Source organism: Pleurodeles waltl, chromosome 8 (genome assembly GCF_031143425.1).
Source record: "Pleurodeles waltl isolate 20211129_DDA chromosome 8, aPleWal1.hap1.20221129, whole genome shotgun sequence".
Classification (NCBI taxonomy): domain Eukaryota; kingdom Metazoa; phylum Chordata; class Amphibia; order Caudata; family Salamandridae; genus Pleurodeles; species Pleurodeles waltl.
The window spans coordinates 1269454982-1269478337 of NC_090447.1; the positions used below are offsets into that span (position 1 = coordinate 1269454982).

At 45.0% G+C, this 23356-nt stretch overlaps 1 long non-coding RNA gene across 1 annotated transcript in view; it reads left to right on the forward strand.

The window, feature by feature from the left end:
- LOC138248543 (uncharacterized) overlaps positions 1–23356 on the forward strand; it is a 42202-nt gene that overhangs the window by 14345 nt on the left and 4501 nt on the right. Inside the window, exon 2 of the long non-coding RNA XR_011194598.1 lies at positions 22924–22970. This is a non-coding gene — a long non-coding RNA (uncharacterized lncRNA). The remainder of the gene's footprint in view (positions 1–22923; positions 22971–23356) is intronic.

The window sequence follows — 23356 nt, forward strand, 5'->3', positions numbered from 1 at the left end:
AAGCCGACTTCTTTCATATGATATGGTCCTGCCCCGTGGCTCAGGTGTACTGGGAGGGAGTAAACCATGAGCTGAACAGTGTCTTGGGAGTAACGCAGGTATTGATCCCCAAACAGGTACTATTGGGTGTGATTGATGACCTGGAGGGATCTAGAGCGGACAGGACCTTGGTCGGAGCAGCGACAACGGTGGCCAAGAGAGACATTGCGGCCGCTTGGAAGACCGCCAGGGGCCCCTCCCTTCAGAAATGGAGACGGGGGTGGACTGGTGTGCAGCCCAAGAAAAAGTGGTGTACGAATCAAGGGGATGTCCCCATAAGTATGAGAAGATTTGGGGGAAATGGACGGGATTGCTAGACTAAAGGGGCTTAGTAGACTGTGTGCATATGCTGTAATTTCAAACTATGAAATCTTGGAGAATCCTGTGTATCCCGAGTACAGAAATGTTAGATTAGAATTGACTGTTCAGCCGGCGACCAACGGACCAGGGCTTGTATGTTACCTATATACTTTGTCTGTTCCTTTTAAAAGCAATAAAAATGTGGTTATAAAAAAAAGAAAAAAAGAGTTCCAGGGATAAGAAGAAGAAAAAGACTTATGTAGATGAAGAAGATGTTGAGGATCTTATTACACAGATATTGAGGGATCGACCTCCGCCATTTTCAGCGCATGAAGGGGGACATAGTACTAGTTCTGTTCCGACTGCTCCAGCACAAGTGTCAGGATACTTCAATTCGATTTCCTCTGAAGCAGAAGATAACTCCTCAGTCCCGACCCGAGCTACTCACAACGAATATTAATCCTTCGTGCTGAGTACCCCGGAGGGGGAAAGGGGAATGGGACGGTAGAGAGACTGCCACAGAGATGATGAACAGCAGTACTCAGTCTGCCTCTTCACATCTAAGATTGGATACAGCACCTGCAAGAGTCACAGTCGCAATTACTAGGGACATACAACATCAGTTTTTTCACTTTCTACTCTCAACACTTAATTCTCTTTAATTCTATTATTTCTTCACTCACCCTGAGTTCTCTGTAGCCTTGCTTCTCTCTATAAATGATAGCTCTTCTTAAAAAATGCTTATTACTGATTCTGGAAGAACTTCTCAACCTTTGTTAGAGATTGGTTTTATGTTGCTATATCTATATATATATATAGTTGGTGATAATGCGTTCTTCAAATCAGCTGATGTTATTTAATTTCTCCTGTCTTATTGTGACTTCTGTCAATACTTGTATTTGTAAATGCTTGTTTATTAAAGTTTGTTTCTCCTTTCTTACTTCGACATTTGTTGATAACTTGTATTTGTAAATGCTTGTTTATTACAGTTAGTTTCTCCTTCCTTACTTCGACATCTGTCGATAACTTGTAGTTGTAAATGCTTGTTTATTTAAGTTTGTTTCTCTTTTAAACTCTATTTTGGTTTATTACCATTGAATTTGTAAATGCTTATTTGTTAACAGTTCTTTTCTCCTTTAAACTTGGCCTTTGTTTATAACCTTGACATTTGTAGATACTTGCTCTTTTAAAGTTCGTTTTTTCTTTGACTTTAATATCTTAAACAAGAACCTTGTAAACATAAGGTTAATTCAAACATTAACTCTGTAGCCTTGCCGACTTCCACGGGAACGGTCTACTATCAAACTCTTCGAAAAAACCTTGATAATATTTATCCGTTTTCTGTAATATAATCTTCAAATGTAATTTTACCTCACAGGAGTTTCTGTTCTGAAGCGCGCTCTCTCCCCACACAGCTGATTCCTGTCAGACCTCAGTTGAAGTGCAAGGCTTCCAGCTGGAGAGCTCGTAACCTAGCAACAACCGATTGCAAGACTAGAACTGTAACTAACCTTCAGGACTCACAGCGGCCATCTTGGATCTTCTCTTCTTGATTCTTCCTTTGAAATAAGTTCAAGATTACTCTGCAAACCTTCTTCCAGTTTGGGCTTTGCTGTCTCCACTGAGGATATCTCTTTGCTTTTCTCATGCACTTTTTTGATTTGACTTGGCAAGTTTGTGTGGTCATGACAGTACTCCCCCTCATGGAACAGTTCTCCAATTTAGGTTTGCTTGGGTAGGTTCTATGAAAGTTTCTCACTAATCTTGAAGCATGTACATACTCGTGCGGCTCCCAGGATCGTTCCTCTGGACCATAACCGTTCCAATCAATTAGATAATAAAGCTGGCCATTACGGATTTTGGAATCTAAGATTTGATTGACCTCATACTCTTCTGCAGAGCTAATCTGGATAGGAATTGGAGGGGAGTTTTGACGTAAATTTGGAGGACTGTTCTTTAACAAGGAGACATGGAAAACAGGATGTATCTTTAGATGAGCTGGCAACTGCAATTTAACTGCCACTGGATTGATTATCTTGTCAACTTTGAATGGGCCTATAAATCGTGGCTGAAATTTGCGATTTCCTTTGAGACGTAAATGACGAGTGGATAACCAAACTTTGTCTCCTTTCGAATAAATGGGGCTCTCTCTTCGTTTTATATGAGTTTTTTGCTTGAATGATGTTTTTTCTAGCCTTAACTAACGTGGTCTGCAAATCCCTCACTATCTCTTCTACTGCAGGCACTGAATCATCTTCTTTACCCAACATTACATTAGGATGTCTACCATGGTTCAGATAGAAGGGGGTGAACCCAGTGGTGGAATGAACAGCATTATTGTAAGCAAATTCAGCTTCCCACATCAACTCGGGCCATTCCTTCTCTTTATCGAATAAATTGAGTCTTAAATACTGTTCTAACTCTTGATTCACTCTCTCTGTTTGCCCATCGGTTTCAGGATGGTAACTGGTAGAGTAACGAGAATCAATTCCTAATCTTTTACTAAAGGCCTTCCAAAAGCGAGAAACAAATTGGGACCCCCTGTCTGAAACTAGAATTTTTGGGATACCATGGGCGCGTACTATGTGTTGTGTAAACAACTGTGCAACCTGTGGGGCTCGAGGGATTTCTTTCAAAGGAATTAAATGCGCCATTTTAGTGAAAGTGTCTACGAAAACTAGGATAGTGTTAAAACCTTGGCTACTAGGGAGGTCCACTATAAGATCCATAGTAACAGTATGCCAGGCATGGGGTTCAGTGGGCAGAGGTCTTAACAGACCTTGTGAAGCTGTTCTATTTGATTTTCCTCTTTGACATTTGTCACAAGTTGACACATATTGTCTTATCTGAGTTTTCATTTTTGGCCACCAAAATTCTCGTTGTATTAGATTTTGAGTCTTTTGAATTCCTTTGTGTCCAGCCAATTGATCGTCATCATAGGCCTGAAGAATTTTTTTCTTGCAGCTCCACAGTCGGAACATACAGTGCACCTTTAAAGTATGGCAAACCTTTTTTGATTTCTCTTCCTTGGCCTTCTTTGGACCACTTCAGCATTCCTTCGAATATTAAGTTTTCTTGAATTTCTTTGGTTACATTTTCATACAATATGGCAGATATGAACTTCTCTTGTGGAATAATCAATTCTTTTTCTGGAGGCTCTTTAACTGCACCGGTATCAATTCGTTATAGAGCATCTGCCTTCCCATTTACTTTTCCTGGTCTGAAAGTGATAACAAAATCAAAGTCTGCAAAATATAGAGACCAACGCAGTTGTCTAGCTGTTAGAGTTCGAGCTGATTTTAAAAACTGTAAATTTCAGTGGTCCGTGTAAACAGTCACTTTATGCTTAGCTCCCAAAATGTAATGTCTCCACTCACGAAAAGTTTCTTTGACTGCCAGTAGCTCCTTATCCGCAATTGAATAATTTATCTCTGGTGGTGTTAATTTTCGAGAGAAATAGGCCACTTGATGTAATTGACCTGTATCTTTATGACGCTGGGAAAGGATACCTCCTATGGCAACATCTGAAGCATCTGCCTCCACATAATATGGCTCATCTGGATTGGGGTGGAGCAAGATTGGAGCTGAGACGAAGGAATTCTTCAAAAAATTAAAAGCATTTTCAGCTTCTTTTGTCCACTCAAACTTCACTCCTTTCTTCAACAATCGAGTAATGGGTGTAACTGTTTGAGAAAAAGTGGATATGAATCTTCGATAAAAATTAGCGAACCCCTAGAAACTCTGGATCTCTTTGACATTGCAAGGAGAAGGCCAATGTTGCACTGTCTTTATCTTGGCAGGATCCATACTAACTCCTTCTGGTGACAAAATGAATCCTAAGAACTCAACTCGTTCCACATGAAATGCACACTTCTCCAATTTTACATAGAGATGGTTTTCTTGCAACCTTGTGAGGATGGATCGAACATGGGAAATGTGCTCCTGTAGATTGTCGGAAAAGATTAAAATGTCATCTATATAAACCACGGCAATCCGGTCGAGGAATTCTCGTAATATATCATTAACGAAATGCTGGAAGGCAGCGGGAGCATTGCATAACCCATAAGGCATCACTTGATATTCAAATAATCTGTATCGAGTCCGAAAAGCGGTTTTCCATTCATCCCCTGAAGCCACTTGAATCAAATGATATGCTCCTCGGCAGGTCCAATTTGGTGTAGATTCTAGCATTCTTTACTTGATCTAATAAAACTGACACTAAAGGCAGTGGGTATCGATTCTTGATGGTAACCTGATTGAGGGCTCGATAATCAATGCAAGTTCGAAGACTCCCATCCTTCTTTGGTATGAAAAATAGTGGAGATGACACTGGAGATTCAGAAGGACGAATAAAACCATTAGCAAGATATTGATCCAAATACTCCTTTAAATGTTGATTCTCTGCTTCAGTCAATGCGTATATTCTGCTACATGGCAATATCGCACCTGGCTCCAGTTCAATTTTGCAGTCGTAGGGTCGATGTGGTGGCAATTTCTCAGCCTCCTTTTCATCAAAAACGGCGACTAAATCCTCATATTCTTTCGGGATTTCTGCTGTCTTTAGTGCACAGATCACTGAAGAGTGTGATGATAAACAGGCCGCTTGGGACTTGGTGGACACTTCCACTCCATCATGAAAGCAATTCTCTTTGCAGTATGAGGAATTCCTCTTGATCGTTCTTTTGCTCCAATCAATTTGTGGATTATGTTCTGTAAGCCAGGGCAGACCCAAAATGAGTTGAAATTGTGGAGCATCTATCAAATTAAAGATTATCTGCTCCTGATGTCCACCAAAACCTTGCATCTGAATTGGTTCGGTCTCATGGGAAATGGGTCCTGAAGAAAGATTGGTTCCATCCACAGCTCTTACTACTTCCAAAGTAGATTTCTTGATAAATCGAATACCCATTTTACGAGCGTATTTGATATCACAGAAGTTGCCCGTAGCTCCAGAGACTATCATAACTGAGATCCCTTGAATTTCCTTCTCAAGGGTCTTAACTGATACTGTTTGTACCAAATGTGGCGCTGCGGTTTGTAAGGTATTCGCCACGCGTTGATCTAAAGGAGTTGTCTTGGGTTCTGCTTTCATCAGGGCAACTCCCTCTACTGATGAAGCTGGCCTTTTCCCGACTGAAGAGCTTTGGGTTTCTTGGGACAGTTTTTAACAAAATGCCCAGATGCACCGCAATATAAACATAGTTGATTCACTCTTCTTTTCTCTTTTTCTTCCTTAGATAAAGGACCTCGGATGGAACCAATTTGCATTGGTTCTTCTATCGTTATCCCTTCTCCGGCTCTCGTATGATCATTTCTTACACGATCAATTCTCAGGGAAAATGGTCGATACTCTCTTCTCTTTTCTGCTCTTCGTTCAGTTAACCGGTGGTCAATCTGTAACACAAGATCAATTAACTCCGAAATTTCGGTGGGTCTATTTGGAACTTGTGCTAAGACGTTTCTTTCAATTCATCTCTCAGTCCACAATAAAATATGGCGGCTCTTTTTGACTCCGGCCAGGCAGTCTCTACAATGAGTTTATTGAAATAAGCCAGATAGGCTACTAGATCTTTATTAACTTGCCTGATTTCCAGTAGTTCATTGTCAGTGGCTTGAGCTGCAGTTCGCCGATCAAATATTCTTAAGAACTCTTCCTTGAAATTTTGGAAATTATATAAAACAGGATCATTTCCGGAAATTATTGGCATGGACCATGCGGCCGCATCCCCTGTCAGATAAGACAATATAAATGCCACTTTGGACTGGTCTTCGGAAAAAATGACTGGTCTACATAAAAAATGCAATGAGCATTGGGTCAGAAAAATCTGCACCTTATTTGGATCCCCACCAAAGCGCTCGGGTTGAGCCAAAGGAATAATAGGGGAAACTGCATGAATTACTTGAGTGGATATACCTGCAGACTGTGAAGGGCTAGGGATTTGTGAAAACACAGATTCATTTGATTTAGCGGTGTTCCCTAACTCATTTATTCGCTGTTTTATTTGGACTGTTTCTTCTATGGTGTTATTTAATTGTTTCTGTAACCCTTCCAAAACGGTGGCTAATGCTTTTATATCAATTCGTTCTGCCATTCTGCTCAGGAGGAATTTTCTTTTTTTTCCCCCTAAAATTAGGGTGATGGCACTTCAATCTGTCAGGATACTTCAATTCGATTTCCTCAGAAGCAGAAGATAACTCCTCAGTCCCGACCCAAGCTACTCACAACAAATATTAATCCTTCGTGCTGAGTACCCCGGAGGGGGAAAGGGGAATGGGATGGTAGAGAGACTGCCACAGAGATGATGAAAGCCAGTACTCAGTCTGCCTCTTCACATCTAAGATTGGATACAGCACCTGCAAGAGTCACAGTTGCAATTACTAGGGACATACAACATCAGTTTTTTCACTTTCTACTCTCAACACTTAATTCTCTTTAATTCTATTATTTCTTCACTCACCCTGAGTTCTCTGTAGCCTTGCTTCTCTCTATAAATGATAGCTCTTCTTAAAAAATGCTTATTACTGATTCTGGAAGAACTTCTCAACCTTTGTTAGAGATTGGTTTTATGTTGCTATACATATATATATATAGTTGGTGATAATGCGTTCTTCAAATCAGCTGATGTTATTTAATTTCTCCTGTCTTATTGTGACTTCTGTCAATACTTGTATTTGTAAATGCTTGTTTATTAAAGTTTGTTTCTCCTTTCTTACTTCGACATCTGTCGATAACTTGTAGTTGTAAATGCTTGTTTATTTAAGTTTGTTTCTCTTTTAAACTCTATTTTGGTTTATTACCATTGAATTTGTAAATGCTTATTTGTTAACAGTTCTTTTCTCCTTTGAACTTGGCCTTCGTTTATAACCTTGACATTTGTAGATACTTGCTCTTTTAAAGTTAGTTTTTTCTTTGACTTTAATATCTTAAACAAGAACCTTGTAAACATAAGGTTAATTCAAACATTAACTCTGTAGCCTTGCCGACTTCCACGGGAACGGTCTACTATCTAACTCTTCGAATAAACCTTGACAATATCCGTTTTCTGTAATATAATCTTCAAATGTAATTTGACCTCAAAGGAGTTTCTGTTCTGAAGCGCGCTCTCTCTCCACACAGCTGATTCCTGTCAGACCTCAGTTGAAGTGCAAGGCTTCCAGCTGGAGAGCTCGTAACCTAGCAACCAACCGATTGCAAGACTAGAACTGTAACTAACCATCAGGACTCACAGCGGCCATCTTGGATCTTCTCTTCTCGATTCTTCCTTTGAAATAAGCGCAAGATTACTCTGCAAACCTTCTTCCAGTTTGGGCTTTGCTGTCTCCACTGAGGATATCTCTTTGCTTTTCTCATGCACTTCTTTGATTTGACTTGGTAAGTTTGTGTGGTCATGACAACAAGTGACGGGAACAGTGGGACCAGTGCAGACAGATGATGGACAGATACATGGGGTAGTGCAGAGTACTCCTAATGCAGTGACTACTTCAGTGGTCCAAGCGCAAATGCACCCCCCATTGATACAGAGAATTTATCCAGCTGTACCAATTCTTGAGACAACTTCGAACTTAGTGGTGCCGTTGAAGCAAGTGGTTCTGAGGTCAATGCAACTTCAGACTGAGCCGACTCCAATGTTGTTGCCTCAGGCACAGCCACAGGGTTTGCCGAATTTCACACCAATGATAGGGGCACAGCCAAATGTGACACCAGTGATGAATCGGAATATGGGAGTAATCTTTCCACAAAATGCAAGTGTTAGAGCAGCACCAGATGCAATATCGCTACCGATTACTGTTGGTCCAGAGGTACCATTGTTTGTGCAAAAGGAAACAATTGCAGGAGAACAGGGTGAAATGTCACAGAGCCTCGTGAGGAGGGGAGTGAGTGATCTTGTGCAGGTGGTATCATCTATGGGTCAGACCTTTGATGGAGCTAGACTGTTAATGGATTTTAGTCTACTTGTTGTGCTTCCTGATGCCGTAAATGGCCCGAGTGCAAGTCAGAGCATGTAGCTTTTGACACCGCAGACTCCAGGTGCAGTGGTACAACAAGTGCCAAAGCCGAATGAGAGTAATATCTCATTACAGGGATTGACAGCACAACAATTGAATGAGTGGTTGGATAGTCTGAATATTCATCTAAACACTTCCAAGGATGAAGAACAGATAAACCGTGTAAGGCTGGTTACAGAAATAACCAAGCTAGTTGAAGGGACGATGGGAGTGAATAGGTTAGAATCCTATACAAAAGAAGGTATTTGTGTCCGAGGATTACGAGAGAAGTGGGCAAGATACACCAGAAATTGGCAGACCTGGCAGATAAGCATGACATAGAAAATTGAGAAAACAAAGCATTTGAAACAAAGCTATAGGTTAGACTTTGAGGCAAAAGATTTTGAGCATATGAGATCAGCAGGAATGAAGGCGCACCTTAAAGAAAAAGTGCTCAAACTTGGGGAGCATTAGAAAAGTGGGAAGAAAGGTGGGCGAACAAGAAGGATAAGCAAAAACGAGATTCACAAGAAGGGTCTGAAAGTGCTCAGAAAGAAAAGGATCCAGTACAAATTTTACTGATGAGGGAAATTCCAGGAGGGCAGTTTGTTCACGTTCCATGGCACAGGAGTGTTATTCACAAATGATTACCCGAAATTGCGATCAAAACCAGTTGAGTGTTATCAGCAGACAGATAGATTTGTGAAACTTTCTAAATGTCTGTGGGAAGACATGAATAACTTGTTGGAAACAGTGGTTCCAGCTGAATTATGGGTTGAATGTAAGAGAGCAGAGGATTGGCCGACGAGTGAACCGGAAAGGGATAAAGTTGCAGGTGCACCATCACCTGAAGTGATGAAACATTACTATAAGGTGATTGAGTTCCTGAAGTCAAGAATCTTGCCTAAACATATTGATTGGCAGCGGATTTACAGGACAGTGCAGGAGGCAAAAGAATTAATACATACTTATTATGAGAGATTGTTGAAAGTGTTCAAGGAATATAGTGGTAAAATTGAGCCGAAGGCATGTTGCACTTTGTGTTCAGGTTCGTCGAAGGATTGAGACCAGAAATAGGGCAGATGATTAAAAGCCATTTGATTTGCTGGCAAGCAAAGCCGATTGATGAGGTGCTGCAGTATGCAAAATACTGTAGTGATGAGATTGAGTTGAAGCAGGAAAACCTGAATGGGAAAGCAATGGTGATGTAAATTAAGGCAGCTCGGACAGGAGTGCAAGGAGCTTTAGGGCAACAGATACCGCAGCAGCAGGGAACTGTCATGTTCCAACCTCAGACGAGAGGTAGAGGTCGTGGAGTTAACATGACCCGTGGTCCGGACTTGAGTACTGTAGTGGTTCAAAATGATGTGCAAGGGATGAAAAAGATGTTACCATGTCATCTGTGCTCAAACGTGGGACACTGGAAGCGGGAGTGTCCGTTGATGGTGCAGGGTGGTGTTGTTCAGCAAGGTGGTGATGTCAATACATTTCAAACTGTGAAAGTCCCTATAATGAGAGGATTAAATCCGAATGTTCAGAACCAAGTGCAGAATTTTCAACCCATGCAGCAGGTGCAAGTGTTGTGTGCACAACTGACACAGTTACAACCAATGCAGCAGCAGGTTCCTATGGTACCTAGACAGCAAATGCAGATACCTCAAGCCCCGATGGAACAGCAACAGATGATGCTTACTACGCAGGTTGCAGGTCAGAGACAAGACTGAAGTAATGGCACAGTGCACCAATTCCCGTTACATAGGAGAATGAAATAAATGATGAATGGATGAGTATTAGTTCGGATGAAGAGCCATGTATGCTTGCAGAGTCCTTAGAGGTAGATCAGAGATGACCTTTTGTGAAGGGAAAGGTAATGGGTCACACAGTCTCCTTTCTAGTGGACACAGGAGCTAAACCCTCTACAGTGAGAAGTGCATATGTTTTGAACTTACCTCTTTCAGGCAGAACAGTTCAGGTTGTGGGAGTAGCAAACAGACAATTGACAAATCCGATCATAGATCCAGTACAGGTTGAGATTGGCAACTTCTGTGTGAGTTTGTAGTCTGTGAGTCAAGTCCAGTATCCCTATTGGGGAGGGGCTTACTGTGCATGACTAAGGGCCTCATTACAGCCGGCGGTACACTGGTGGTAACACAGCCAACAGGCTGGCGGAATACTGACAATGAATTATGACCGTGGCGCATTAGCCACGGCCATACCGACGGCCCCTCCAACTGACTGCCAGGCTAATAAAACGTGTAATTGAGTTGTGGTTATTCATGCAATGTTAATATATATTCTCATGTTTACTGATTCTCTTAGTGGTTATTGATTGATTACATTGATAATTGATGTTCATTTATTACTACATAGCTAGGATACTCCATGCGATCCAAAAGGTTCATCGGCCTATACGCGTCCCCTTGTAAGTTTACTTACTAAGGACCAGGCGTGCTTGCAGTATCTTTGAGATGCAGAGTCCGCATGGTGGCCCTGCTTTCTTCCCCGATACAAGCCATCTTCCTGGGCCCCCTTCATTATCGGGCCCCTCAACATCTAAAGATCTCAAATCTCCAAAAGGGTCTCAGTTATTTAGACCTGTTACCCCTATCGACAGAAGCAAGGACAGAGATCCACTGGTGGCTGGAGCACATGGATGTCTGGAATGACAGAGCGATCTTTGCATCATCTCCATAGATCGTGATTGAATTTGATGCTAGCCGTTGGGGCTGGGGAGCCCGATGTGGCCTGGTATCCACAGGAGGCCGATGGTCCAGAGAGAAACTGGACCCTTATATCACTTGCTTGGAACTTCTGGCGGGCTCCTTTGCAATCCAGAGCCTCTCCCCGGAAAAGACAGATTGTTGCATCCTCCTTCGGATGGACAACATCTCCGTGATGAGGTGTGTCAACAGACTGGGCAGAACGAGATCCCGCATTCTGGCGGAGGTTGCCAAAGACTTCTGGCATTTTTGCCTTTAACATCTGATATCTGTGGCAGTGGAATATCCTTCGTGTCGGAACAGTTCAGTGGCGGGGTGGCAGTCTTGTTACCTGTGGGACTTTGTCGATTGCAGACTGCATCAGAGAGTCTTTCAATCTCTCCATCATCATTGGGGTCCTTTCTCTATAGATCTTTTTGCTTCCCGTCTCAACCGGCAGCTATGTCAGTATTTCAGCTGGCGTCCGGATCCAGAGGCATTCGTTGTAGGAAAGTACCCTATTTATGTCGTGGTTACCCACACTTTTTGCCTACGATCAGTGTGCTTAGACTGTTTTCATTGGGATCCTGCTAACCAGGACCGCAGTGATTGTGCTGTCTACCTCTAAATCTGGATGCCTAGGACTTTTGTGCACTCCACAATTGCCATACTGGTGTCCCCTTGTAAGTTCCTAGTATATTGTACAGTAGGTACTCAGGGCATTGGGACATAAGGGGTCCCCCATGGGCTGCATCATGTATTATGCCACCCATGGGAGCCATGCAAAATGTGTCTGCAGGCCTGCCATTGCGGCCAGCGTGAAAAGGTGTATACACCCTTTCACCACAGGTCACTACACAGGTGACTGTTAGTCACCCCATGCTAGGCCCTTCCAGCCCAAAGGGCAGGGTGCAGGTACCTGTGTGTGAGGGCACCCCTGCATGAGCAGAGGTGCCCTAACGAACTCCAGTTCCATTGCACTGGACTTCGTAAGTGTGGGGAAGGCATTTTACCCTTGTGCTGAACACTACAGCTACATAATGGTAACTCCAAACCTGGGCATGTTTAGTATCAAACAGGTCGGAATTATACCCCAATACTGTTGCCAGCATTGGTTGTATGATTCCATGCACTCTGGGGGCTCCTTAGGGGACCCCCAAGTATTGCTCCTACCAGTCTTCTAGGGTTTTCCAGGCAACCCGTGCTGCTACCACCCCTCAGACTGGTGGCTGCCTTCCTACTGCTAGACCAGCTCAAGCCGAGGAAGGCAGAACAAAGGATGTCCTGTGGGAGAAGGAGACAACACCCTCTCCTTTGGAAATAGGTGTTACAAGGTTTGGGAGGGGTAGCCTCTCCAAACCACTGGTTTGCTTTGAAGGGCACATTTGGTGCCCTTCTTGCATAAACAGGTTTGCACCAGTCCAGGGACCCATGGTCCCTGCTCTTGCACAAAACTGGACAAAGAAAAGGGGATTTACCACTCCCCTGTCCATCAAAGCTCCTCCAGGTGGTCCTCGTTTCTGCCATCTTGAAACCAAAAAGTGCAGAGGCCCCTGGGAGCATCGGAGTGGCCAGGCCAGGCACAGGTGACATCAGAGACTCCTCCTGATAGGTGGTCACCTTGCAAGATGTCCAAACCCCCTTTTAGGGCTATTTAGGGCCAGGTGGGTCCCCAGATTCGACATGTAAGACTCCATCAGGGCTCCTCTACATCGCTTACTTCTATTTCTGGCCACTGAAACCGCAGCTGGACTCTTCAGGAACCGACAAGACTGCAACTTCCGAGACGACCTCACCTTGCAACTTTGTTTCTCCGGTTCATTTAAGGAACTGCAGCATTCCCTGGCTGTGCATCCTCTGCTGTTGGCAAGACTTCAGCTTGCACCAAAAGCAAGATGGAATATCCCTTGGAGTGAAGGAGTCACTCCCCTGCATCTGCAGGCACCTACAGCAACAGCGTCCAGCTGTGTGGATCTGCTCTCCTCTGGAACTGCGTGGATCTTGCATCACAGGTGGTGGTCTGCAGTGGTCCCCTTTGTCCTCTCTGCCCAATGTCCAACTTGGGAGATGATGAGCCCTTGCCTCTCCTTGCAGGACAGTACCCCTGTACACCGTGACTCTTACAGCAACCCAGGCTTGTTGACACCTGGTCCAAGGGATCTTCAGGCTCCGAGTAGCCCCGGCCTCCAGCACTTCACCCTGCCAAGAACCTTCTCCTCCCTCCTGCTCCAACGACGTGGGACTCCTCTTGAAGTCTGCTGATTGTGCCTCACTGCAACTTACTGTGCCTGCTGCCAGTGGGTTGCCTGTCTGGGCTGCGACTGCTTCTGCTGGCTCTCCCATCTGCTGAGAGTCAGCCCGGACTCCCCTCCAAGGGTCGAGCCCCGTGGACCTTGCTGGTCCACTTCAGCCTTGCAACGCTTTTTTAGCTTCTTCTTGCATTTTCCAAGGCTTGTTGGTGGTTCTCCTTAACTACTGACCATTTGCGACCTGATGACAGACGTGAGACACCATCTGCACTGCTCCAAGGACTCTTCATCAGCTCCTGGGCTCCACAGCTGGTCTTCTTCTTCCCCCGTCGACCCGGATCTTCATCCACAGAAGGGTGGGTAGTGGCTCCTGCCCCCACTGGACACTCCATCGTAGACTGGACTCTGTCCCCTTCCGTTACAGGTCCTCTTCTTCCAGGATCCATCTTTGATTTCATCTAGTCTGTTCCTGTTCTTTCACAATCTATTTTTTAAGTTCTCTTGTTAGTCCTTGGGAACACCAGGAACTTACCTCTGCTATCCTGGTCGCTGGGGGTCGCTTAGGGGGTCATTACGACCCCGGATATGGGTGGTATAGTGGAGGTATTACCACCATCAGGCTGGCGGTACCTACATCCACTGTTATGACATTGGCTGTTTGGCCAAAGCCAAACCACAAATGTACCACACCAACCGCCACAGCGGTAAAGACTGCCAGGCTGGAGACCTCAGTCTCCAGCCTGGCGGCTGTCACTAGGTCGCCCATAGCATTATGACCCCGCCCACCGCCATGGTTTCAGTGGTTTCTGTACCGCCACTGAAACCATGGCGGTAGGCGCTATTAGTGCCAGGGAATTCCTTTCCTAGCACTGATAGGGGTCTCCCCCGCCCCCTCCCCAGAGTTCTCTCTCCCCCTCCCACTCACTCTCCCGACCCCTCGCACATTTACACAAACATACATACACACCCATACACACATGCATCCACACACTCACAACAACACTCACGAATATACACCTAGACACACACGCAATCTCAGGACAGAACATGCACGTACACTCACACTCACTCATGCACACATGCATGCACGCATTCACACACCCCCACTCATGCACACAACACCCCCACACAACCTCTGGTTACGGGCACTACCTGTAAGTAATCTGGTGTAGTGTTACTGTAATAAAGTACCTTTACTTTTGTAACACTATGTGATGTGGTTCTTTTTTTCATGTGTGATAAGTTGCTGTGTGACTATTGTGGTATTACATAAGCTTTGCTATCCTAGACAAGTCTGGCTGCTCAACCACAGGTACCTTTAGAGAGCCCTGGCTTCCTAGACACCGCCTACATTCACTAATAACGGTTGCCTGGACATGGGATAAGGTGCCAACACCATAGGTGTCCACCACACGCCGGGCCAGTTTCCTACATTAGTGACCAACGCCTTTCTTCACAATTGGTCTCCCTTCTTGGATTATTCATTCCCTCCAATCATGATGATCCCAAGTGTCTTGGCTTAAGTTCATCACCAGAGAGCGGGGCTGGTTCTTCTGATTCATCTTTGGAGAGCACAGGCTTGGTTCCCGCTGGTCCTGGAAATGAGTTGTGCCTCCCCGATCCTTCTTACATTGCCTTGGAAACTGCTTTTGGAGCCGTTGGGCCTTCCTCATCCTCTTGTTCAGTCAGAACACATCTCTCTACTAGCATGGAGAGTTTCAGGGACAGATGGGGTCTCCCAGGACTTAGGCGGTAATCTACTGATGTCATCTCCAAGGCCTAGTCCTTGGGTACTCACAAACAATACGTCTCAGCTTGGAAACACTGGTTTATTTGGTGCAGTGCCCTGGGTGCTGATCCCTCTTCAAAAATTGTTCTCTGATTCTCAATTTTCTGGCCTCCCTGGCTTCTTCTGGCATGGTCTGTAGGTCAGTGAACAATTTCAGGTCAATCATATCGGCTGGTTATTTGCATATTGACGGTAAGCTTGTCGGTGAGCTTGCTATTGTGTGCAAGCTCTTTAGAAGTATTCGCTTGAGCGAGCCCCCTCTACCAAAATATTCTTCCCTATGGGAAATCAATAGAGTTTTACGTTTTTTGGAGTCTTGACCTGCAAATAAATATCTTTCTAGGAAACAGCTTTCAGCTAAACGTATCATGCGCTTGTCCCTAGTTTCTTGTAAGCGATTTCCCTATGTACAGGCTTAGGACTTGGCGGGGAGAGTATTTTCTCCTGAAGTAGTGACTTTTTCTTTCAGACATTGCACCAAATATCATTCTAGGATGGCTTTGCATCCTAGTTTTCTAGATAATTCCAAACTTTATCTGGTACAGTGTTTACAAGCGTACGAGGTGAGTACTGCTGAGTTGCGGTCTGACATGGGTGGTCAGTTGTTGATTTCATTACAGAAACCTTTACGCCCAGTATCACCACCTATTCTGGCTAGATGGATGCGATGGCTTCTAAATTAAGCAGGTGTAGCTAATTCCAGTTTTGGTGCTCACTTTGACAGTCATTGTTATTGGGTTTTCTCCTGGAGGACATTTTAAAGGCAGCGGATTGGTCATCTGAGTCCACGTTTAAATCTTTTTATTGTAAACCTATTGTGGATATTGCGTCAGTAGTGGTGCCTCAGCTTTAAACTAGCATAATCTGATCCTCCAGTTCTGATGGAGAATAACATTTTATTCTAGCATTTGTGTCAATAATTTTTCAATTCTATTAATAACATGGAGGCGAGGGTTATCCAACTCTATTATCAGTTATTTCTTTCATTCATTAATGGGGCTTGCTCTGATACTTTCGTCCATAGATTCCATTGGGAATTATGCCATATGTGGTGTATGATCACTTTATTGTTATTATATTAAAATGTTTCCTTTTCTTCCCTCCCTGATGTATATGTAGATGTGTTGACACATTTGCCAGACTAGTGTTTACTGCTTTGGTGTTATCTCTTCCTTAGGAAATGATGACAAGTGAACATGGTTCTTTCCTTCTCGTGTGTTGTGAGGATCCTCGTTCTTTTCCTCCTCGCAAGCTCTTGAAGTTGGTCCGGCCAGTGTTGGCATTCTGGCCCTGTACTGTGCTCCCGTTTGGAGTTCATGTTTGGTTCTTCTGGTTTGGTCCTGTCTTTAAAGGATTCAAAGACTCTTTAACTGTTGTCAGACTTACTCAAAGAAAGAGGAGGCATTATGTCTCTCCCAGATTATATAGGGCTGGGCTCTGTGGTTGGTCATGTGATGTTAACAAGTTCATGGGATATGTAGTGTTTTCAATCTTTGACCCTCCTTATGACAATGGCGGTAAATGCCGCTTACGCCATGCTGATGGCCGTAAACTTACCGCCACGCTAGCGAATATCCGTTCACCACATTATGACACACACACACCAATCCGACAGAATACAGCCACATACATAAATCTGCCAGACCAAAGGTCAGTGATAAAGTGGCGGTCCCAAAACCCACACCGTTACGCCAACAGAACAACGCCCATCACATTATGACCCACGAATCACCACAGCGGACATTCAACGGCAGTAAACCATTGGCGGTACATACCGCTGCGCTCACAATGGACACCAACAGACAAAACAACACCACATTGGCCAATGCCAAAGACACACACCTGACACCCATTCACACACCACACCCACACCACTATAAAACACCCACCCACATTACCCACAATCCTTTACAAATACAAATCATTGTCACCAGACACCAAGACCACTGTGACAACTAGACACACACACTACTCACACCCATACACCCCTCACGCACTCGACATCACACACCCCAACACATTACCCAACACACATCACATAACACCCACGGCACAACAAAGGCAGCCCCGTTTCACTGAGGAGGAGCTAAGGGTCATGGTGGAGTAAATTGTCAGGATAGAGCCACAGCTCTTTGGAGCACAGGTGCAGCAGATATCAATAGCAAGGAAGATGAAGCTGTGGCAGATAATCGTGGACAGAGTCAACGCCGTGGAACAGCACCCAAGAAGAAGGGATGACATCAGGGAGAGGTGGAACGACCTACGGGGGAAGGTACGTTCCATAGCAGCAAGACATCAGCTCGCTATACAGAGGACTGGCGGTGGACCCCCATCTCCTCCCCCACAGCTCACAGCATGGGAATAGCAGGAACTGGCAATACTGCATCCTGAGGGCCTGGCCAGAGTTGGAGGAGGACTGGACTCTGGTAAGTCAACTTTTAATAATTATCACCTTCCCATACCATCATGCCATCACACACACTCCCATCACTCCACTCCATCCCACACACTCCACCATCACATCACACTAATCACAATGACAAGGCCTGCATGCTGTACCAATGCATGGACACTCATCACTAAAGCATGCACAGCATAGGGAAACTAACATAACTACAATACACCAACATACACCAGAAAAAGCTGGCAGGGGAACAACAACCATAGAGGGGAAGCTACAGAAGTACAAATGTCAGACACCTGAAGCATAATACATCATTTACATCCCCACAGGTACCCCAGCCAAGGTCACTGGAGAGGAGGTGCCACCACTATCCAGTCCCCCAACAGGATAGGCCCACAGTGATGACAGTAACTCTGGACTTCTGGATCTGGACAATCTACCTGGCCCATAAGGGACCACTGGACAGCTGGTCACCCAAGCCCAGTTACAGACCACCACAGAGCCTCCCCCATCAGGAACCAACACCGCAGCACCCACCCAGCGTACCCACACCTCTGTCCCCAGGACACGTCAATCAGCAGTGTGCCCACCTGTAGAGGGAACCCAGGCCATACCTCGCACACAGGACAATCAGGGACCTGGGGTCAGTGGCAGTGGGCACACCATTCAGGGGACAGAGGCACAGGCCAACAGGGACACTGGGAGGACTGCTGTGAGCCAGGGGGACGACAGGACCAGGGAACCGACTCTCCAGAAGGCACTCTTTGAGATCCTGGGAGCCTACCAACATTCCCAGGACGCAACTGGCCAGATCGTAGACAACATGCAGGAGAACAGGTGGCTGCAGGAGGGACAGTATCAGGGGATCCCGGAGGACTTGGCAGGCCATCAACAACACCCTGATCTCCATAGCAGGGGTGCTGCAGACATGGCCAACATTATGAGGGAAGCACTGTCACACCAGCGGGCCCCTACCACTAGCCAGTCATCTGAACAGCCCTCCACTTCCGCTTGTGGCCAGGAGGCCCTGCCACAAGACCAACAGGCCACCAGCACCCCTCCCCCTGCAGAAGGTGAACCACCCCGCAAACATTCCCTGCGACCCAGACAGAAGCCAGAGACACTTGCCAAGACCACCGCCAGGAAATGAGACTCTCCTGATTGTCCGCCTTGTGTCCTCCCTCAGTCACCTTGTCCACCTTGAACTGCCATTGCTCCCCTTCCTATGTCCCCATGGACAATGCACCTGTGCTACAAACAGACTGGAATAATACCCTGGACATTCCTCCATCATCACCCCATTCAATTGCACTTTCCCCCTCTATACTTTAGCACTACAATAAACAGCCTTGGATAAAAATCGACTACTAGTATTTCATGTATTGCAAATTTGTATTGATTGAAACTGCTACAACAATTACATATGAACTGTACATAGAATGAGCATAGAATTAATGACCTGTAACTGGCTGTTGTGATCACGCCAGGAGAATGTGTCATATCAACAACATCTGCAAACTGAATATCAAGAGTTAACAGTAAGTGGGCAAAGAAGTGGGTAATGCCAGCATGCCAATGCCACACAGACTACAACCAAAGTACTTGAAATGTAAAGTTGCACTGTCTCACATGTGTGTCACTGGAAGTACTGACGGATCACAGATGTTCTGTTGTCCACATCCTCATACTCGACCTCCTCATCCTCACTGTCCTCAGGGTCCACTGCTGCCACAGGGGCATCTCCAGTCTCTTTCTCCTACAGAAAAGGTACATGGTGTCTGAGGGCCAGCTTGTGCAACATGCAGCATGCCACTACTATCTGGCAGACCTTCTTGGGTGAGTAGCACAGGGATCCACCTGTCAGATAGAGGCACCTGAACCTCGCCTTCAGGAGGCCAAAGGTCCTTTCAGTGATCCTTCTGGTTCGCCCATGTGCCTCATTATAACGTTCTTCTGCCCATGTCCTGGCATTCCTCATAAGGGTCAGCAGCCATGATAGGTTTGGGTAACCAGAGTCACCTGCAAATATTGAGAGACAACATTGAGCCACAAACTATCCTATATGGCCCACACCATAGGCATACATTAACATATACTGGGTGGGAACCAGGGCTCACCTATTAGCCACACCCTGTGCCTCTGTAGTTTGTGCCATCACATTTGGGATGCTGCTATTCCTCAGGACAAAGGCATCATGCACCGACCCTGGATACTTAGCATTGACATGGGAGATGTACCGGTCCGCCAGGCACACCATCTGCACATTCATGGAGTGGAAACTCTTACGATTCCTGAACACCTGTTTATTCGGGCAGGGTGTGGGGGCACAAATGCAATATGTGTTCCGTCAATCGCACCAATTATATTGGGGGTATTTCCCATGGAATAGAATCCGGCCTTTACAGTGGCCAAATCCTTAACCTAGGGGAATGTAATGTAGCTGCACATGTGTTTTATCAGGGCCGACAACACTCTTGTTAACACGTTTGAGAACATAGGCTGTAACATTCCTACTGCCAAGCCCACTGTCACTTGGAAAGAACCAGTTGCCAGGAAATGGAGAACTGATAGCACTTGCACAAGAGGGGGTATTCCAGTGGGGTGAAGGATAACAACAGGCTCCTATTGGGCATACAGCTCTATGATTGTGACCCTGTCCAGTCTATAGGAGAGTATTATGTGCCTGTCCTCCAGTGTAGCCAAGCTTACCAGGGGTCTGTACAAGGGGCTATGTTTCCATCTCCTATTCATCCGCAGCTGTAGGTATCGAAGGGACACAAGAGTGAGTAGGCTGTCACAAACTGAAAAATGGAGCCACAACATGTTATGGGACTGCTCCTTCAACCACCACCACCACCACCATGCAGCCATCAACGCCGGCGGACGCCACGTAGTCCACCCTTCAAGACCTACTATGCGGGCTGCCCCCTCCAAAACCAGTTGGCAAGACACCCACTCAAGAGACTGTGGCCTGGTACTCCCCAGGACAAAGAGCAATGGGAATGTTGCCCTCTCCAGAACCAGTGGGCAAGACACCCACTTGAGAGACTGTGGCCTTGCACTCCCCAGGACAGAGCAATGGGCATGCTCCCCCCTCCAGAACCAGTGGGCAAGACACCCACTCCAGAGACTGTGGACTTGCACTCCCCAGGACAAAGAGCAATGGGCATGTTGCCCCCTCCAGAACCAGTGTGCAAGACACTCACTTGAGAGACTGTGGCCTTGCACTCCCCAGGACAAAGAGCAATGGGCATGTTGCCACCTCCAGAACCAGTGGCCTTGTTCCCGCATCCAGCTGAGGTGCCCCCCCACCTCCTGAGGTGCCTGCCTATTTGACAACTGATGGCCCTGCAGTGTTCTCTCCGGATCGGTGCAGGATTCGAGTGGGGCCTTGGACTGTGCCCTGTGGCCATGTGGGCCCTGTGAACTATGAACTAAGCAGTGTCCCTTTTTTATACACGTGTACAGATCTGTTTCCTGGCCATATCAGAATTTTAATTTTATTGTTGGAATGAGTACACTAATTTTCGTAAATTCCTGTTGCCTTTGCATTATTCTGCAGATTTTTGTGGTCAAATTGTTTTTGTAATGCATATGGTTGTGTGTATGGCGTGTGTATGGTGGGTGTGTGTGGTGCATGTGTGTGTCACTTTTGTTTTCCTCCCTCTCTCCCTCGTGTGCTAGGCATCTGTACTCACCGTCGTCGTCTTCGCCGGCGTTGGCGTTCCAGGTGGAGCACAACGTAGAAGATAGTCGGAAAGACTTGCAGTTCTGGTTCCATGGCGGCGTGGTTCTTCTCTATGTCTCTATTGGTGAGTCCTTTCTCTTCTGTGATGTGTTTCTGCTAGGCTTTTGATGGCGTTGTTACCGCCCTGGAAAAGGTGTCGGAATCGTGTGTCAAAATACGATGGGCGGTACTTTGTCTTCCGCCGTGGTGACTGTTGTTTCCGCCCTGGCAGTCGGTGTGGTACATTGGCTGTCTATCGGAGATATTACCGCCATGGTCATAATTTGGCGGTAATTACCGCCAGTCTGTTGGCGGTATTACTGCCACTTTTCACCGACCGCCAGGGTCATAATGAGGGCCTTTGTTTTGAGTGGCATCTGTGAAAATTGAAGCATAAAATGAGAAACATAATCCTTGTCTCAGGGTCCTTAATAGAAATGAAAAATTCTTGACCCGAATGCTAGAAAAAGTTTTGTACTTTCTGATTTTACTTAAACTACGTATATTGTATACTTATTATGTCAGGTGCTAGCCAAGACCTTTTGTTTTTACTAATATTATGAATACAGCCTACATACAGGGGCTACATTCACATTACAGCTTGGTACCATTGGGTCAACCTACATAAGCTATTGGCTAACTTAATTCTGAGTGACTGCATTCTGCACTTGTACAAGTATTTCATTCACACTCCAAGTAGTTGCTTTTGGTACCCGGGACTAATATACCAACATGTGCTTTTGAGACCAGAACATTACTTTTGCATTTAGCCATTTCTTTTTATTTTAGATTGACAAGTGCTCGGCACCTTATACAACAATACAGTTTTCCAAAAAGAATTAGGGACAAAGACAAAAGGTTGGCATGCAACACTGGAGCTATTGGCTTTGCCAGTACTTGTTATACATAATAACACTGCCTACGCAAAGGTTTCTCCTCAGTAGTATCAGTTTCACATTTAATTGAAAAGTGTCCAGTTCATCTTTCAATGGGCCTTCTGCTGTGCAGCAACACGTGGAAGCATTCTTATTAACCATTGAGCTGCTTGAACTATGACCAGTTTTTTTGTTAAAATCTGAAAATTATGCAACAGATAATGGATTATGTCACAAGTGTGGCAAATCCATAACTGTGTGGAAAAACACAGCAGCTGCTGATTTATATAATAACTCAGTGTCCGACTAGTAGAATTTTCAGCAAGCTGGGCAATTGGGATTCCAATTTAACAAGAGGATTGTGTTACTGGCATGAAAATGTTTGCCTGATTGTTGGATTGTTACATTTATGTGGAAAGTGGCAAGTTGGCATGTTATGCACATCCCTGGCATGTCTCAGCAACACCACTGGCGGGTGGGTGCAGTGAACATGACAGTATTAATAGGAGCTGCTTGCCAATTTGAGCATTGTCCTAGTATAATCATCAGTACCCTTGAATATATACGCATTACCCAGATATGTACTCAAAGGACTATAACATAAGGTCACCAGCAACTCCCTGGCAGAAAATAGCATGTCTGATGTTTTTCTGCCATGTTGAGTTTGATGGTATAGTACATTGCAAGAATACAGAGATACAATATATCTCCTGACACAATATTTAAAACTATTGTAAGTCCTACTGCCATGAAAATTTGAAATGTGATTTGTTTCTGGTGGAGCAGTGAAACAAGAGATCAAGTACTGCTTTATTTCTAACCACAAATGTATTTACTGTACTTCCTTTATTTCAGTGAACCTCACATAATTTGGATGGCGACATGAACAGTTACTGCTGCAAGTAAGTAATGCTCCTGTGTTCTGTGCCAAACCCTGATGTAGTCATTTTATTCTCAATTTCCTTTCTAGAACTGTTGAGGCAAGTAATCTATTTGGAATATTGTGGTGTACAATGCACCATTTGGCACAATATTCTAAAACCAATTCTTGTGGAGAGGACCCCTAAATCTCTACTGAGGTACATTGGGCCTTGCAAAATGGCTCCCCAAATGCTACAGTCTGAAGTGGGACAGGGAAAGGCAATCAACAAACCAAAATACAGAATCCCAAATTGAAAACACATAATGACAACAAGCCAAAAGTATGAGAAACAGATAATACATCTATATTCTCCAAAATCATGATTCTGAAAAGACATATTTTAATTAAATCATTGATAAATCAATT